Source organism: Aulostomus chinensis, chromosome 5 (genome assembly GCF_037954235.1).
Source record: "Aulostomus chinensis isolate RoL2024-O1b breed Wild chromosome 5, RoL_Achi_v1.0, whole genome shotgun sequence".
NCBI classification, from domain to species: Eukaryota; Metazoa; Chordata; class Actinopteri; order Syngnathiformes; family Aulostomidae; genus Aulostomus; species Aulostomus chinensis.
The window spans coordinates 7,605,557-7,619,447 of record NC_141324.1 but is presented as its reverse complement, the minus strand read 5'-3'; the positions used below and the strand labels follow the sequence as shown (position 1 = coordinate 7,619,447).

At 42.8% G+C, this 13,891-nt stretch overlaps 1 protein-coding gene across 2 annotated transcripts in view; it reads right to left on the bottom strand.

Annotated features, from left to right (window-relative positions):
* Positions 1 to 13,656, bottom strand: part of slc6a9 (solute carrier family 6 member 9) — an 89,107-nt gene extending 75,451 nt beyond the window's left edge. Inside the window, exons 1-2 of one of the 2 annotated variants that reach the window (XM_086202846.1) lie at positions 13,557 to 13,656; positions 12,761 to 12,888 (exon numbers count right to left, since the gene is read on the bottom strand). The gene's annotated coding sequence lies outside the window, so the exon portion shown is untranslated. Of the gene's footprint in view, positions 1 to 12,760; positions 12,889 to 13,035; positions 13,182 to 13,556 lie in introns of those variants that run through there. The other variant, XM_086202845.1, reaches the window with a different exon arrangement.
* Between the last annotated feature and the right edge of the window lie 235 nt (positions 13,657 to 13,891).

The following is a 13,891-nucleotide window of genomic DNA, read 5'->3' as shown; positions in this document are numbered from 1 at the left end:
GGGAGAGGGCAGTCTGGGCTTCCTTGCTGAGGCTGCTGCCCCCGCAACTCGGACCCACTGGATAAAGCGGAGGACGACAACGACAACGACAAACAGAGTGACCTGAAACACAGGTAGACATGTTGCTGAAGATTCTCTGTCATCCAGGGCATCAAATCTCTTAAGTGCTATCTCTCATCTCAAGCCCCTTTCACACTGCACCAAAAACGTGGGTCAACACTGGTGTTTGGGCATTCTGAAAGGGTCGACCAACTTGCCAAGCGACCCTGGTATTTAGCGGCTTGGCTCAACTCTACTCTTCTCACCTGCAGTGTGAAAAAAGGCAACCTGCGTTGTCTCGGGTTTTTGCGACCATCCTGTCGCAATTTGATTTTGTCACTGTGCTGCCTGTCATGCTGTCATTGTGGAAGCTTCAGAAAAAAATAATTAAATAAACAAATTGGGCTGGTCTGCGCTGCGAGAGCTGCTCACTCATCTCTCAATAAAGTTTTGACCTCTGCCATAAGATCAGTCTTCCTGTTGATGTCCCAGAGTCTCAATTTCACTCCTTTTTCTCAAACAATTTAAATATGTATGATCTTACGTGAATTAATCTATGCGTGGGAACTCCCACCAATCGGGGAACCCTAACGTGAACTGCGCAAGCACCACCGTGTCTATAAACAACTTGTGTAGCGATGTTCACATCTTTTTTATCGATCATGGCAGTGCACTGGCAAGATCGTGAAGTCCACAAGCTGCTCACCATCAGCGGTGAAGAGAAGATCCGGCGACACATTTCTGAGACAGTGATTTATGGGAACATCACCAGCATTTTGAGACACAGCGCACTTTGATGTGTAATGATGACATTGACAATGTGTCACTGTGATCTGGTTATGATCCACAATCCTTTAAAGTAGCAGTAATTAAACCCCTTCTCAAAAAACAACCCTGGATCCTTAATTTTGGCCAACCACAGACCACTAACAAATTTTGTGTTTCTCTCCGAGATTTTGGAGAAAAGCAGTCGCTAAACAGCTCTGTGACTTTCTCCACAGCAACAGCTTATTAGAGGATTTCCAGTCAGGTTTCAGGGTTCATCATAGCACAGAAACAACACGAGTCAACATTACCAATGACCTCCTTCTGGCATTGGATGAAAGACTCATCTTTGTGCTGGTCTGATTAGACCTTAGTGCAGCTTTGAGACCATTGACCATCATATCCTATCACAGACACTGGAACATGTCATTGGCATTAAAGGAACCACACGAAACTGGTTTAAGTCATGTGTAATAGGTCGATCTCAGTTTGTACTTGTTATTATTATTATTATTATTTATTGATTTTTTTTTTCTGAAACCACTACAGTCAGTTATGGTGTTCCACAAGAGTCTGTGCTTGGACCAGGCCTCGTCACTCTGTATCTGTTTCCACGAGGTCACATATTAAGGAAACATTAATTTTCACTGTTATGCAGATGAAACACAACTGTACTTATCAATGTATCCACATGACACAAATCATCTGACAAAACTGGAGGCCTGTCTAAAGGAAATAAAAACAAGGATGATCCATATTTTCCTTCTACCAAAACCAATGTTATATTACTGGACCCAAAACAGCTTAGGAACAACTTATTTTGATCAGGATCTGTCCTTTAACTCCCACATAAAGCAAATCGCCATGACTGCCTTCTTTCATCATCGTAACATCGCTAAGACCAGACACATCCTGTCTCAAAAAGATGAGGAAAATCTAGCACATACTTTTGTCACTTCCAGGCTTGATTACTGCAATTCCCTCCTATCAGGCTGTAGTAATAGACTCCAGCTGGTTTTTAATGCTGCTGCTTTATATTGACTAGAACTGGTAGATCAGATAGACCAGATCTCTCCTGTACTAGCATCTCTGCATTGGCTCCCTGTTAAATTCAGAATAGAATAAAAATTCTTCTTCTAACATGGAAAGCCCTCAACAATCAGGCACCTTCATATCTGAAAGAGCCCGGATTATCCAGCTAGAACCCTTTGCTCCCTGGATGCAGGGTTACTTTAGGTTATCATTGTTAAGATGCTAATTTATAAAGCAGACACAGGACACGGCTTTCAGGTTTTCAACCATAACTTTTACTGCACCGCTCAATCTTTCCACACTGCCACCTTGTGGCGTCTACATGAACTGCATCATGGTAGTGACTCATTTCTACATATCATGAAATCTCTCTTTTTAAAAAAAAAATGTGTCCAGTCCTTGTTCTTGCTGGTGAACTTGGAGGCCCTGTAGGACTGACTTTTTTTGGTGTTCCACTTTGTATGTCCATGTCACATTTTCCCAGCGTGTTGTCACTCGCATGTTGCTGTTTCACATTTTGACTGTCCATGTTTTTGGGTGTGTTGTTTGGATTGTCGATGTCAATGGCTGTGTTGTTTTTTTTCCTCTTGACTGCATCAGGAACTTTCTGTTCCTTCTGTACACCTGGCCATCGGGTGTCTGGACGACATACGACCTTGGTTGTTCAGAAAGTCCTGTTACTTGGGCTGGATTCCATGTGCCCTGTTGCCAAATCCGGACATTATCTCCAATCTGAAGTTTCTGTAGCGCTCTGGTTCCTTGATTAAAGTATTTTTTCTGTTTCTGTTGTCTTTTTTCAAGTGTTTGTTGCACTGTGTTGGGAACAGTTTGTGGTTTCAACATTTGTAGTGTTGTTGGAAGTCTGGTTCTCACACGTCTACCCATGAACAGCTGGGCTGGTGACGCTCCAATGTCCTCCATAGGTGTGCTTCTCAGATTCAGCAACAACAGGTATGGATCTTTCCCATCGGCTTTAGCCTTTTTCAGCATTTGTTTTACAGTCTGTGCTCCCCTTTCAGCCCTTCCGTTCGACTGTGCGTGGTGAGGGCTTGTTGTCTTATGAGAAAACTCCCACTATTTTGGAAAGGCTTGGAACTCCCGTGAGCTGAACTGTGGTCCATTTTCTGAAATCACTGTTTCGGGAATTCCATGTCTTGCGAACTGTGACTTGAGATGAGTGATAACTGTTGCACTTCTTGTGACTGACTTCAGCCACTCTACCTCAATGAACTTGGAATAGTAGTCATCTAAGAGGAGATACTCCTGTTGGTCAAAGGTGAATAGGTCAACACCTATCTTCTGCCAGGGCCTTTCGGGAACACGATGTGGATGTGCAGTAATGGTTCTTTGGACAGTTTTCTGTAATGAGTCATGTACACATCACAGCTGTTCACCATGTCTGTGATACTTTGTGACATACCTGGCCAGAAGAGTAGTTCTCTCGCTCGGCGTCTGCAGCTTTCAATGCCTAAGTGACTTTCATGAATGCGCTGTAGCATTTCAGCTCTCATTGCTGCAGGAACGATGATTCGCTCTCCTTTGAACAGGATTCCCTCCACTGCTGAAATTTCTTCTCTGTAGTTCCAATACGGTTGTATTTCTTTTGCGGCTTGTTGTTTTGTTTCTGGCCATCTGTTCAGAACTGTCTCTGTCGGAGTTCTCAGCGTTGTGTCTTTCTTCGTTTCATTTTTGAGTTCTTCTAATTTCTCATTTGACACAGGTAAGTTGGAAATTACCATGTGCACCTGAGCTTCAATGTCTTTATCAGGTGAACTGGTCTCAGGTAAGTATGCTCTGGATAGTGTGTCAGCAATGTACATTTCTGCACCAGGCTTGTACTGTACCTTGACTTGGTATTTCTGCAGTCTCATCAAGAGCCTCTGTATTCTTGCTGGAGCACTGCTCAGGGGCTTTTTCATTATCGCTTCAAGCAGCTTGTGGTCTGATTCCACGTTCACTTCTCTGCCATCCACGTACTGGAGAAAATGTTCTGCTCCAAACACTACTGCCAACATCTCTTTCTCAATTTGCGCGTAGCGCTGTTCTGTTGTTGTTAATGCACGTGATGCATAAGCAACTGGCTTGTCTTCTTGTAATAAAACTGCACCCAGTCCACTTTTTGAAGCATCAACTGACAATGTTACTGGAAGCTTGACGTCATAGTATCTGAGCAGAGCAGCTTCAGTGAGCATTGTCTTCAGTTTGTTGAATGCATTCTGATGCTCACCTTCCCACTGCCATGCAACATCATCTCTGGTAAGCTCACGTAATGGCTCTGTGTGTTGTGACATGTTTGGGATAAACTTTGCAAGGTAAGTCACCATGCCTAGAAAGCGCTCCACATCTTTCTTGCATTCTGGTGTTGCCATTTTCTTTAATGCATCAATTTTGCTCTGATCTGGTTTTAATCCATCCTTTGAGAAGATGTGACCTTGGTATTTGATTTCATCCAGGCCAACTTTGCATTTTTCTTTGTTCAGCTTGAAGTTTTTGGCTCTTCCTCTCTCGAGCACTTGTCTGACTCTGTGGTCATGTTCTTCTTTTGTCTCCCCCCAGACTCACAGATCATCTATGTGGATCTCAACACCTTGAATGCCTTCAAACAGCTGTCTCGCTGTCCTGTGAAACACTTCTGGAGCCCAATTAATTCCAAAAGGCAGACCGAGGAATCTGTAACGGCCAAAAGGAGTGTTGAACGCACATAGGCGAGAGTTGGCATCATCCAGTTTAAGTTGCCAGAATCCTGAACTTGTGTTGAGTACAGTGAAAGGTTTGGCCTTCGACAGTCTGCTGGTTATTTCTTCAACCGTTGGTAACTGGTAGTGCTCTCTCATTACTGCTACATTGAGATCACGTGGATCTAAGCAGATTCGCAGTTGTCCATTGGGCTTTTCCACAATCACAATCGGATTTACCCACTGTGTAGGCTCTTAGATTTTCGCAATCACTTTCATTTCTTCCATTCTGTTCAGTTCTGCTTTGAGTTTTTCTCTTAAAGTGACTGGAACTTTCCTCGGTGGGTGTATTTTTGGTGTCACACTGTCGTCAATATGTATTGTGTGTTCTCCTTCCAGACAGCCTAGGCCCTCAAAGACATCAGCATATTCTTTTAGGATGTCCATTTTTCCACTTTTATTCAGTGTCATCACTCTCTTGATGAGGCCCATCTCTTCGCATGCCTGAATTCCCAGTATTGGCTAGGCTTCTGATTTGACAACAATGAACTCCAACACAAAGCTTTTCTTTTTGTATTTCACCACCCAGTTGCACTTTCCTTTCATATTCTATTTCGTTTCCAGTGTATGTTGACAGCTTCATATTTGCAGGTTTAATCATGTCTTCGTAGCAAACTGTAAGGAATTACATTGGCTTGAGCACCAGTATCGAGTTTGAATTGTACTGCTTTGCGGTCCAGTTGCAGCTCTACAGTCCATTCATCTGATTGTCAGTGTGTCTTTGCATGCACAGCTCCCACGGACAGACTTGCTTGCTCATCCACGTCGTCATCATCAACTGCATGTACGTTTTTCGATCTGCACATTTTGGCGAAGTGGTTCATTTTATCACAATTCTTACATTTTTTTCCAAAAGCAGGGCATTGCTGTGATGCATGCTCATTTCCACATCTTTTGCAGTTAAATGTGCTTGCTTTGTCTTTCTGCTTCATTTTGCATTTGTTGTCTTTTTTGCGTGTCTGTTTTTGTTTCACTGCATCCACGTGTTTGTCTCCCTGTGTTTGTGCACCGTGATCCTCTTCATGCATTTTCTTAATTTGAGCTTCAGTAGTTTCCGCAGCGAGACAAAGCTGAATTGTTTCTTTGAGTTCAACATCACCTTGCCGCAGCAAACTCTCTCTCATTGCATCTGATGTGATTCCACACACTATGCGATCTCTGATTAGGGATTCTTGCAACAGTCTAAACTAACATGATTTAGCCCTCAGCTTTAACTCTGTGACGCACTGGCTGATCGACATATCCCCTTGCACACGTGAAGAATCTGTACCGTTCGTAGGTTATGTTCTTCTTTAGGTTACAGTAATCTTCGAATTTCTCCATTATTTTATCCAGCTTAAGTTTATCACCGGCTTCCTCAAAGGTGAAGGTATTGTAGAGTTCAACTGCCTCTTCGCCACCTATGTGGAGTAATAGAGATGACTGTACCTCGGGTGGCTTGCTAGCACCTCCAGTCACAGCTAATACAGCTCAAACCTTTGCCAAAATCTTCTCCAGTTTTCTGACAGGTTTCCAGAGCAGACACAGGACACGGCTTTCAGGTTTTCAACCATAACTTTTACTGCCCAGCTCAATCTTTCCACACCGCTACCTTGTGGCGTCTACATGAACTGCATCATGGTAGTGACTCATTTCTACATATCATGACACCTCAAGTCTATAAAAGTAGAATGGGAGCCAGAGCCTTCAGTTATCAAGCACCTCTTCTGTGGAATCGTCTCCCAGTTTCAGTCCAGGACCCAGATCCCCTCTCTATGTTTAAGAGCAGACTTAAGACCTTTCTTTTTGATAAAGCTTATTGTTAAGGCTGCTTCGGCTAGTCTTTACACATGCTGCTATAGGCTTAGACTGCTGGAGGATCTCCCATGGTGCACTGGGCTTCTATCTCCTCCTCTCTGTCTTCTTTCGATTTTAAACTGATTCTAACTTTCAATTTCTCATTCCCTCTGTAAAGCACTATGAATTGCCCTGTGTATGAATGGTGCTATAAAAATAAATTTGCCTTTGCCTTTCTTGTACTCTACAATTCTACAATTCTACAATTTCATTTAGCAGACGCTTTTGTCCAAAGCGACGTACAACACAAGCAAGAATTTAGACTTAATTAAGGAAAAGTCCATAGGAAGCGCAAAAGTGCTTCAGTTGTGATTTGGTCACAGGTACTGCCATCTAGTGGCAGAAGAAGTGTCGCCCCCTCCCCTTTTTTTTTTTTTTTTTTTGACAGACATACAACATCACACAACACAGTTAGTGCTACATAATCACTAAGTGCTGGGTCTTGGACCCTCTGACTTATTCTACCCCAAAGAGGAGAAGAGTCAGGTTAAGTGCCTAGGTGTTCTCTGAACAATTGAGTCTTCAATTGTCTCTTAAAAGTAGAAGTATATGTGTTACTAGTCTGTCTTCTTCTCCAGGGCCTTTGTGCTTCCCCACTTCCCAGATCCCTGACTGATGCTGCTGCTGGAGGAGGCTACAGACCTTTAGAGGCTCAAGCTGCCACCCTTAGTATCACCAGTTCACGTCCCCGTCTATCCATAATTCTCTTTCCTTTCTCTCTCTCTTTATCTCTGCCCCTCTCTTTCCTTCTGTCTATCTGTCCTCCTCCATTATCTGTCTTTCTCTCTGCCCCACCCTCCTGCTCTCTTTCCCCCCAACTGGTCAAAGCAGAAGGCCATCCCCATTGATCCTGTATCTGCTTGACGTTCCTGCCTGTTAAAACGAAGGTTTTCGTCGCTGCTGTTGCAGGATGTGCTTGCTGATGGAGAATTGTTGGCGTAAATTCATTGAAGGAGTGTGGGACTAGACCTGCTCTACCTGTAAAGAGTCATGAGAGAACTTTTGTTATGATATGACGCTATAAAAATAAAGTTGACTTGCCTTTACTTGACTAATCCTCATTGACAACTTCCCTGTACAAGTAGTTATGCACATAAATCAAGTGACAATCACTTCATCTTACACAGAACTATCAAGTAAGACTAGGTTAAAATAATTGATTCTCGAATCATAATTAAAAGAGAGTGAGGATGAATGGAGGACAGCCATCCTCATTCACTACCTTGGTAGTGACATAGCATATTTTTGGGGATCTTAGATCCACACCCACATATGATGAATGCTTCACATGACTGCCACACAAAGCATCACTCTGCAACAGATCCTCTTAAGAGGTGGTAACATAAAGATGAGTTGGCCTGCCATTACATTGCTGATCTGAGGGGTCTGGCCAGCTTCTGAATATTTGGGGCTCTGGAGGACGCTGTTAAGGGATCCGCTGGTATAACACACAAATAAACCTAAACCAAGGGGGGACTGTTAATGCTCCTGATGATTTACCTCTGCTGGAAGTTGTAGAAAAGGCATTGCAGCTTCAATCGGTGGCTAGTTAATCATCACACCTAGCAAGCTCTTGCCCCTGGGTTACTAACAATTGTTGGTGAACCAGAGGGGAACTTTTTCAGATGCTAGGGTGCAGTATCAATTCGATTCTGTGGGATATACAGCTCCTCATCACACGCTGTCCGAGCCTGAACCTGGCCACTGTGGCACACAAAATTAAAGCTGCTAGCAGCGTTAAATGGGCCTTCACTCCCTTACAAGCATTGGGTGTGGCCCAGTCAAAGGGCTTATGTCACTCGCACATAAATGTTTTCAGAGCTGGGCTGACAGCTGAAGGTAGCAAACTTGCTAACAAAGCTACACACACAGCAGCAAACTTTACTTCAGCCATCCACTGCACAAGAAAATGCCACCCTGGCCAGTCTCATCAGCAAAGTCATTGTCAGAAGTGGACGAGCTTTTGTTGCAGTTGATTTCGTCAGTGTCTGACAATAGCTGCTGAAGTTATGTGTCCAACTCAGATACAGGCTTTTTCTCAGATTAGCCTGTCACGAAACACGGTCAGCCACCGAATTGAGGAAATGGCCGAAGATGTTCGGGGCTAGATAGCCTAGTTTTCTGCCTTGTCCATCGCATGCGATGGAAGCACCGACATATCTGACTCAGCACTGGTATTTTTGTGAGGTGTCAATGAGGACTTTGAAGTGTGCCAAGGACTAGTGGGCCTTGAAAGAGATGACAAGAGGTATTGATATTTTTATGGCAGTGCAGCAAGCTATGGATAAGAATGATTTGAAGTGTCAAAAATTATCTGGCATCCCAATTGATGGAGCCCCAGCCACGGTCCGTAAGAGAGCGGGGATAGCTGCTCTTGTGCCGGACAAAGTCTGTGAGTTTGGTGGCTTGATTTTTAAATAACATTGCATTTTGCATCAGGAGCAACGGTGCGCTAAAAACATCGGCCTGAAAAACGTGATGCAGGGTGTCAGCATTGACAATAATATTCGCTCAAAGGCGCTCTCACACCTTCAGTTCAAAACTCTTGTTGATGAGACAGATGCCCAGTATGGTGATATATTGTACCACCAGGAGGTGCGCTGGCTCAGCCGTTGGAAAGTTTTTGAGCATGTTTAGGGGTTCAAATTGAGGTCTAAAATGGCAGAATAATAAAGAAAGACAGTAAGAAAGAAACAAAGCAGAGACAATAGGGTCTCTGCCCCCTTTGGCGCTCAGGGCCTAAAAATTTTGCCAGAGTATCCTACTTTGCCCCCACTGCCATCAGCCCTCTGCCATTTTCACCTGGTCTCTAGTGCTAACAACTACCCATTCTGTGAGCCCAGCTTCCCAGCTTTTTGAAAGTGGTGCACTGTAGAGATAAATGTGTGTGTGTGTGTGTGTGTGTGTGTGTGTGTGTGTGTCTGTGTGTGTGTGTGTCTGTGTGTGTGTGTGTGTGTGTGTGTGTATGTGTGTGTGTGTGGTGTTGGTGCCTAAGTGTAGCTCCTAAACATTCCCACTGTTCAGCTGCTCTTCCCACACTCAAAAACTCAAGCTGGAGCTGCAGAACTGAATTACAGTCACTCTTAAACTAATATAGTGGCCACAATCATCCCTGTGCATGATGAGAATCAGACATTGCAGCAGAAACCTTCAAAACATTTTCTAAATCTAATGTTAGATAGGGAGCAAGCAGCATCATTAAGTGCAGCATTGAATCGAAAATACTACCTGAATTAATGTCTGCTTTCAGAACTGTAAATACCTTCATATTAGCTAGCTTGGACTGATCAGTTAGCTTGGCATGCTACTTATTACAGCTTAATTGGTCCCACCCAAATGTAGGCATGGCATTTCTGTTTTTATAGTTTTTTGATGATAAAACAAAGCACTGTGGAGGACTTTTCATACATCAGAACCCAAATCCATGTGCACTTCAGGTGGTAGTGGAGTTTTCTGATATAATCTTACAGATAACGATCCAGAGTGGTATTTTGAAGCAATAAGGCCTTGTAGGTCCATGTCTTCAAATGAGAAATGGTCACTTCTCCCAAATTGAAACCCTTCTGCCACTAAAACAGCAACTTGCCTAGTGCTGGCACAACTTTGGCTTGAAAGGAAATCTGATTGGTTTGATTGATGTCAAGCCAGATACACCCTTATGAATAATTAGGTGTCTTACCACGGCCTCTTTGCACCTTGCGCTGTGGTTTGCACTCTGATTGTGTGCTCTCTAAAATACAAAAATGAGGCTGAATATACCCCAAGGCACTATTAAGACATCCGCCTACTGCCTGGTGCCATACATGGTTTAAATGGGGCCTTTAGCTTGTTTTAAAAGAAGATAATAACATAGTAAAGATTAAGCTTCTGATATGTATTAAGAGAATATTCCCTTTGCCTTTATGAAAATCCATACTGTAACAAAATAAATCCAATTGGGTCCTCGGGAATCGGTTTTCTGAAGCATTCAGAGAATCAGTGTCAATACCTAGTCCTACAAGGGAATCGTTCCAAATAAAGTGCAAAGTGACTGTATGTCCAGAGATAACATTTGGTGCCAATCACTGAGAACCTGAGGTGAAATTTACAGGGTGTGAGTTACAATATTAGACTATAACAAAGCAACATCCTGCTCTACAACTTCTACCTGCCTTTTACATCCAAAGTTAAAAAGGGAGTTTCTCCCAGTAAAGACAGAAAAAACAGACCTCTGTCATAGCCCAGATAAATGCTCTTCTCTCTTGCAACAATATAAAGCCCACCTGCGCATCACATTCCCTGCCTCATGCTGCCATTCTGCCTGAAAGCACTGCTTATCCGATCCCAACTGCAGGAGAGTGCAGAGCTCTGCCACAGTATGGAGCACAAAACATGATCAAATCAACATCTTGACTTGAACATTTGTGTGCATGTAAAAATGCAAAATGTTATGATGAACAATAAATGCAAACAATTTTTAATTAAAAAATTACAAATGTCCACCAAACAGTGCATTGCAAAAAGTAAAGAGAAAGTAAAAAGTTGCTTTTTTTTTTTCCTGTTTCACGTAATTTCTGATGCACTTGTCAGTTTTTCTTGGTGCAAAATATCTTTTCTAACTACACTCATAGGCTACACTGATTATGTGGTCCCTGTCCCCTAACATGTGCTACCAGCAGAGCCCTCCACGTGGTGAGCAAACAACCAACTCTGTGGATTAAGATAAGGTGGAGGGGGTGGTGTGTTTGTGTCAGGGGTTGGGCCTACTTACTACCACTAATGCATGTGCAACTTCTGTTGACATACACTAATTTCACCTTCAGTCCAGGAACGAATTTGACAACATCAAAGGAATTCAAGGAACACATTGTCTTTGTCATCTGTGATGTCGGGTTTTATAGATGAAAGATCAGAGTACAGCATAATATGAAGGGTATATTTGGTGTCTATTATGAGAAGCGAGTTAAGGAAACAGCAGTGTTATTTTTCAGTATCACTGACCTATTTTGATCACATTCCTTGTCGGGAAACAGTTGAAATAAATTTCACCTTCCACATTTGATTTCAATTTAAGCTGGATATGTGATCCAGAAGACCTACATTTTGATGTGATGGTCACCCAAGAGTTCATCCTAAAGACCTATTTTTTTGGCAGCTGGATTTGGATACCATGTTTTTCTTCTTTATCTTTTAGTGACACATGCTTATTTAAATTGAAATAAAGTTTATGCAATCAACTAACCGCAATAAAATACAATTAGTTCTTAACATACTGCACATATTTTACAGAGTGGCACAGTGGTTTGCATTGTAGTTTCACAGCTAGAAGGTTCCAGGTTCAAGCCCCGGCGTAAACATGGGGCCTCCCTGTGCCTTCGTGGGTTCTCTCTGGTACTCCAGCTTCCTCCACAGTCCAAAGACATCAAGAGGGGACCAGGTTAATCCAGACTCTAAATTGACCGTAGGCGTGGCTGGGAGAGCCAATGGTTGTCTGTCTGTATGTGTTGGCCCTGCCATGGACTGGTGACCTGTCCAGGGTGAACCCTGCCTCTCGCCTGAAGGCTGCTGTGATAGGCTCCACCCCCACCACCGTTAACAGGAGAAGTGGTAGAAAATGGATGGATGGATATATTTTGCAGAAATGTCTTTCACTTAGATATTTTATGTTATTATTTACATAATGAGTAATTTAGTATTTTAATGCTTTTCAAAGTTTTTATGTTTGGTAAATACAACAACAAAACTATGGCCATATCTGTTAATATCAGCAAAAAAACAAAACAAAAAAAACAATTCGCCCTTTTTTTTAACTGTTTTTGAATCTTGCCTATTTATTCTGAGATTATTTCCTAATATTTCGTCCATAAAACATATAAATGAGATGGACATAATACTACGAACACCTCGGTGGAACACATTATAGGTCAGAAAACAAAAAATAATTATATAATAACAATAATAATTACAATGATCTGTAACACATTAATTATGAATGAACACTGTTAGTCCTCATGAAGGGAGGACTTGGCCGTTGTATCACACTTCATACTAACTCTATCTGTAGTTGTCATGGTTTCATTTCCACCATGTCACAGCAAGGGGGAAGTTCACAACCAGCCACGTGTTCGTCCATGTTGAATAATATAACTATTATCACAATAGGAATACCCAAGCATGGTGCCAAATGACACCCTTTGACGTTTAGGAAACTATTTCTGTTTGAACTCTTTATAAGCGCGTTGTTCTGCACGACACATGACAAAGTTGACTATTTTACTCGCGATCTGATGACACCTCGTTCATTATTTACTGGTTAGAAGACATCAAAAGAGAAACAAAATGATTTCAAGTGTCACAGATGACACGCTGCTTACTGAGATGTCGAGCTCCCGTCCTGAGTCTTGAGCTGCTCGTATTTTTCTCAAATATTGGCTCACTGGAATTTGCATCACCTTTTTCTTCCTTCAGTCCTCGGTCATAGCGGTGTCGGAAACTTAAGCCCCTCGTTTGAGTGACAGAAAGACACACACACACACACACACACACACACACACACACACACACACAATGTGACAAAGATGTATCAATAAGCGGTGTACTCATTGGGTCTAATTAAAAATATTGAAAACACAGAAATCAGCCTTCTTACGCCGATGTCTACATAGAAGCCAGGAGGAATATCTCCATTTCTCTGAGCCAAACAAAGTGCCACAGGCGAATTCTCCAAATCACAAGTGGAGTACTGATAGACTGAAAACTGAGGAACATGCCGGATGGAGGAGCGATGGCATATGTTGCTCCTTTTGTTGTAGAGCACGCTGCAACAGCTCCCACACACGTCCGTGTGTGTGTGTGTGTGTGTGTGTTGCATTGTGGTTTGTGTTTGCAGGCAGTGTGTAAGGGGTGGCATCCGATGTGATTGCATCTCATATGCAGTGCAGTGGGCTTAGTAAGTGAGTAACGCAGTAGTCTATGACCGCAGGTGAAGCGAGATCAATGCGATGCTGCAAGCAGACAGACACACAAACAGACAGACAGGTGTGGTAGGTAGCCTCAGCTATTGCTGAGACATGGATGCTCGGGAGCGTTCGCTAACGAGGAGAATGGGATGACAAGAAGAAGAATGGATCACGTTACTCCGAAGACTTCGGCATGCAGATCGGGCATTACCTTGTCTTTAAGGCCGATCAGGTTAAAGGGTTTATGGGAAGCCACGGCGGTGGAAAAGGAGAGCTGCTGCAGGCGCGCTGGTGGTCAGAGGCTAGGGTGAGAGGAGGGAGCCGACTGAGGAATTGAAAGATTTGTGGTGGCGCTCCAAATATTATATTATAATGAGGTTTCGGTCAACATCAAATATATCCCTGGTCTCTTAAAAAGTAAGAAAAACTTAACATGAAGTGCATAAGAACCGTAATTAGAGAACTACTATAAGGCAAACACTTGAGGAAAAGATGTGAAATATTAAGAATTCCAATGTACATTTTGTCTGTGTATGTATCTTGTAC